The sequence below is a fragment of the Melopsittacus undulatus genome, chromosome 7, assembly GCF_012275295.1.
Source record: "Melopsittacus undulatus isolate bMelUnd1 chromosome 7, bMelUnd1.mat.Z, whole genome shotgun sequence".
In the NCBI taxonomy this organism is placed as follows: Eukaryota; Metazoa; Chordata; class Aves; order Psittaciformes; family Psittaculidae; genus Melopsittacus; species Melopsittacus undulatus.
The window spans coordinates 16,503,364-16,509,058 of NC_047533.1; positions in this window are offsets into that span (position 1 = coordinate 16,503,364).

Genomic DNA, 5,695 nt, shown 5'->3' on the forward strand with positions numbered 1-5,695 from the left:
CTTTGCTAGTGGTGGGTTTGAACAAACATTTTTTCAGGCTTATCAGAACTGGGAAGGAGGATTATCCGGTATCAGCTAAGGAAGGGCAGGACAAAAGGAAAAAGGAAAAATCCTTAGTGAAAACGGGAAATCCGGATGAAGGTAAAAAGAGATAAAGCACTCTTAAGGATAAAGCACTCTTAACAATAAAGCACTCAAAGAGGGAAAAGTTCAAGGCAGAAGTATGCCTGCAGGCAGTGGAGAGAAGGAGAAGATAAGGTCTCCGGACAGAGAAACCAAACTCTTTAATTGCTGAAAGAAAAAGAGGGACTTCAAATATCCAGAGGCAGAAAGAGTATGAGAAACTCTTCAAGAGTGAAGGAAAAATTAAGGCTGACTGAGAAACACAGTGTAGAAGAAGGGAAAAGCAAGGAAGGAAAAATGGTCACAGTTGCTTAGAGATGCTATGCAGGGAAGAGATGTTTAGCCCAGGTAGAACATTAATAAGAAAAGGTAAGGAACAGAGCCTTGCACACGAGGAATGACTGAGTATAGTTTCTTCCTTCATTGTCACTAGTGACAGGACGCTGCTGCCTGTGACTGAAACATTTTCTGTGACTAAGACTTAAGGACATTAACATTGTTAATTGTCTGGTATCTGATAAGACACGTACTCACACTCAAGTTTAACTCAGTCTATATAGTTATACTGTCTTCTCTACATGGTCATCAATTAAAAAAAGTGTAGGAACCTAATTATATGTTGATATATGTCATATATTGATATATAATTATATGTTTCATAAAACTGACAAGCTTATTAGGACAATAAAGAGAACAGAGAAGGCTGAAGCAATTTCCTAGCATCTTGTTTTCTCAGAAAAAAACCCAAACCTGAGTGAAAATAGAAAGTAAATTAAGAAAAAAAATAAAGATGTTCTAGAAGTAATTGCAATTACTGCTTTACTAGATGGATAGTAACATATAAGTATTTTCTCCTTTACAGCAGAGGACACACTGGTCCTGAATGCATGGCTAGACACAGACGACACACATAAGCAATGACAGAGCAGAGAAGAACAGATGTCAAGTAAACTGGGAGATGAAAACAGCATTGAAATATTTTCAAACAGACTGTTCATGTAATTGGGGGAAGAGGGTTAGAAGGAAAAACTCGAGGCTTTGGTACAAGGTGGTGTTTTTAGTAGAACATAATTTGACACTGATAAAATATTCTGGGTCAGACAAGACTTGTCTGTCAGTCAACACTTCAAACACTGGAAAAAGCTTCAGTTGGATCTCCTACAACCAGAAAGGCAAGTTCATAGGTGATTAAGTTCATTAGTTCCACTACTCAAGAAAACCACTTAGTTTCAGTAACAGAAGTTCAGAGATGACAGCAGAGCTTTTCAATAAGAATTTGACTTTTTCTTTTTTTTTCTTCTTCTAATTGAACTAGGGGTCAACTGTAGGTAGGATTACAAGGCCAGGATGTCCACTTAACTTTCCACTGAAAACTACTGAATTGAGTGGGATTTTTTTTTTTTATACATGAGGCAAAGTTAAAACTGATCCCCCAGGTTACACTCTACTGCTGTTTTGCAGCCCAATTTGCATTTGAAAATAGAAGAACAGTACAGGTAGACATTAACAGCCATATTATATTTCAAATGTCAAAGCCGTATCAGTCAAATGGCTTTAAAACTTCTCAAGTTAGTGACTCAACAAAGGAGGATGCATCCCTAAGTGAGATTCTAACTTAATTCATAAACCACTATTCACATTATTGATCTACACTTAAATTCAGTCTGGTGCTGTCAAGGTCCAACTGGATAAAACCCAGTGTTGCAAATATTCTGTTTGTGATGCTCAGAGTGAAATTAAGATGCAAAAGACATCAGTACTGCAATCAGTCAATTTATTATAAAAAGATAATTATTATTAAAAAAATGATAGGACAGATTGGAAAAAAGGACAGAAATTAAGCAAGAATTTGGAGTGCAGAGAGAGATAGTCACTACTGTGGATCCAGTGACATCCCAAGGGTCCGTAGTTGTCATCTTTGGTGGTTGTCTCCCAGAGTCTGTAGTCATCATTGAAGGTAGGTGGCCACAACGGCTATTACCTTTTTCCCTTTTATAATATATTAGGGGGAAGAACCTCTGTTCTTCATGTCACATACTGCACATGCCTGGTGGATCACATGCATCCACTTTTGCTGGTCTTGCATCCATGTCTTCAACCACGCATGTCTGTCAGCAGTCCTTGAGATAATGGACAGCAATTCCTCACACCAAACCTTGAGATAATGGACAGTGGAGTTCCATCTCAGCTCCTCACAGCCATCTCCGAGATAGTAGACCTCAGCTTCTTATATCAATCTTTGAGACAATGGCCAGTGGAGTCTAATTTCAGTTCAGTCTCTCCCAGGTCCCACAGTAGGTTTTTGACCCCAACCAGCATACAGAATTGAAGGACTGGAACCAACCAGATGCATCAGTTACAAAAGCCCTTGAAAAATTAAATAGTATAAAAACAACTTCCCTTATTTACCTGGGGGTTTTATCCAGTGACCTTCATCTAAAATTACCACAAAGTAACTGTCATGCAGCAAATTTGGCTTACCTTGTGGCACTGCGTGTTTATTCACACACAGGACTGACAAAGGAAAGAGAAAGCATCTGGAATAGTGGGTGAGAAGTAGAGACAACCAGAAGTAGACCATAGCAGATAAGGTCAGTATTTCAAAGGACAACAAAACAAGTCAAAACAAGCTTAAATTATTGGAGGATACTTTGCTCTGGAGCCTTAAGCACCATCCAAGGTTTTGAGTTTCATCATTCCTTTTTCAGATAGGACCTCAAAACCCACTATCCACAACCTCCAAGCCTGTACTGCAGGTGAGGCTCTTGCCCTCCCAGTTGATCACTGTATCCATCCCTCAGGAAGCAGGTAGCCCTTACTGAGTCAAGTTAGCTCAGAAAAGGACTGAAGACCCAAGGCTGAGATGAAATAGGCCTCCTGGGCAAGAAGCATGGCTGGAAGCCCCAGCTGAATCTGGTCAGAGGCCATTAAGGCTTATTAGTGCAGTCAAGGTCGTGAAACATAATGTGTAAAACCTAGGGCTTCTATCAGTTTAACAAGTATCTGGTATCACGGGTACACTCCACATGGTGCAAAGCCTCAATGGCCAACATTTGTGATCCTACTTCAGCATGTGATATACCTACACATGAAATATCTATTGTGATATTGCGAATCTGGTCCCCTGTACATTATTTACCCTTAAAGACAGTATACCTAACTGGGTTAAGATTTCAGTATGTCATAACAGGAGCCCAACTTCTGTTTCTACCATGAAGTACAAAGCCTAACAGAAATATTTAAAAAAGACCTCAAGAAACAAATCTCACATCCTGGTTAAAATCCATCATAAGGGACTGCAAGGTATTCATCAAGGAAAACCTGCATCAGTGGATCTGGGATCCGGGTAGGCACAGCTGGTCTGCTAAACATATGTGAATCAAACCTAATTAAATTTGCATTATTGTTTTCACTTAAACAAAAGTCCTGGTGTTTTAAAATCACAATGATCACTAAGTTTTACTTACTCTACTCTCCCTGTTTCCATCCTCCTCTCCACAGACAGACTCCTATGGTGAAAAAAGATTCATGGAGTTAATTGCCCAGTAAAAATATCTTATTTCCCGAGAAAATATAACCTTACAAAAACCTCAACTCATTAAGGATTTGCTGTTGATTATGCTTTTGTAGAGTGACTATTTCTTCAACATGAAATAAAATCTTTTAGAAAAATGTTAACATATAATGTTCTATGTTACTGTTGCATTTGTGAATGTAGAATCCACCTCCCACTCTCTAAAAGCACATGGGGATTGGACCGGACCCGTATGTTTTAAAGGTTAATGCAAAAGACTCAAATTTAAAAAGCAGGTATGTTTTAAACATACACAAATGCATGGTAGCACATTATGTCATGAAAAAATAACTCTGCCACATGTATAATTGTAAAAATTCTATCTATAAAATAGAATGATTTTTTTTTTCTCCTGCTGCTGCCCTCCATTCTTCACACAGCTTGTATACCTCATAATCCTTGACACAACCACAAAGGGAAAATCATTCTACTATTTCGTTCATAAAATCTGCTTCTTAAAGAAAACCCTGGGAAAATCCAGATCTGGAACAAGACTGACCCCTAGCGCTTTTCTCTTTTACTTGTTAGATTTTTTTTTTTTTTTTTTTTTTTTTTTCTTAGCCAAAAACGACACTTCTTCAGGACGGGTCCCGCCTATCTGACGTACTGTCGTTTGATAGTGTGTTATCTGTCCTTATAAATAACTGTAATCACTTGAGGTAATGTAATTGTTTGTAGCGGCTTGGCTTCGCGAGCGAAGGGCTATAACCACGCTTATTTCAAGCACGATGACCAAGGGCGAGTGGGGTATGCAAATCTGGTTTGAAAAGGATGCTTTAGGCAATCAGGAAGTGTCCGACCAGGACTGTCATCTTCTGAGTATCTCGAGCTACCCATGCGCTGGTTTGTCCACATGCAAGGTTGGATCTACAACCCTGTAGTTAATATATGCTCAGGATATTTCCCCTCAGCTAATCATCTTCTTCCTTGCTTCTCATTAAATATCAGTCCCTGACTCACACTAGCTTTTGTTACCTGTAACAATCTCTGGAGTTTAAGTTTACTTATCTTTTCTGCTTTTAATGAGATATAGAGTTTACTACTATTCTCAAGTTTAAGGATTTCTGAGAAAACATTAGGTTCACAACAAATGCTTGAAAAATTGGGGAAAATTTCCACTAGTAAAATATTCAGTCTGGAAGGAGCACAAACACACATTCCCAAAAGTCGGTTATCTATAATAGCTATCTTTTCCCTTATAGCTGATACAAACCACAAGGTTTCAACAAGAAGTACTCTGCAAGTTGGATTCAGCTTAGGTAGCTTGGTTCCCACTCAGGGAACTAAGTAACCAGTTACTTAACTGGTTATGTAGTGAACTTAACCCCCGTTGTTTCTTAAATCTTTAAAGCAGCCAAAAGTGAACTTGAAAATAGGCAAACACATCTCACTCTAGAAAGCATAACTGAGCATTTTTTTTGTCTCGCTGGATGACCGTTCTCCAAAAAGCCCTTTATTACTTTTAGACACAGGCTGAACTTCCTTCGTACACTACCCCAATTACTTGAGTGTAAAGTTCCCGTTTACAAAATATAACTACACTTATTTTTCCAGAAGATCCCTTCCGGAGAGGACCTGGGGAGAGTGGCTAATGGCAGCACGATAGTTTATGAGCCTTGTTCAGCTATTTTGCACTGACATACGTTCTGGAAATCCTATTACCAGATGCTTCTCCACAACCGCAGCGTCGTTGACACCGAACCTGCTTTAAAACAGCCGCCGGTCGGGCTGGGAGCGCGCTCGGAGAGGCGGAGGCAAAATCACCTCAGCGCAGCACCGCCCCACCCTCTCCCCCCTCACTCCCCGCCCTCCCCACGGGAACATGGCGGCGCAACATTTCCCGCGCGCTCCCCGACTAACGGCCGCTGGTCGTCACCCAGGCCCTGCCCCGCCTCCAGCGCTCAGGCACGAGCACGCGCTTCTCCCCTCGTCCCCGCCCGTAGGATCCTCTCGCGAGAGCTGGAGCGGTACTCGCGCCCAGTTTGAAGGTGGTGGTGC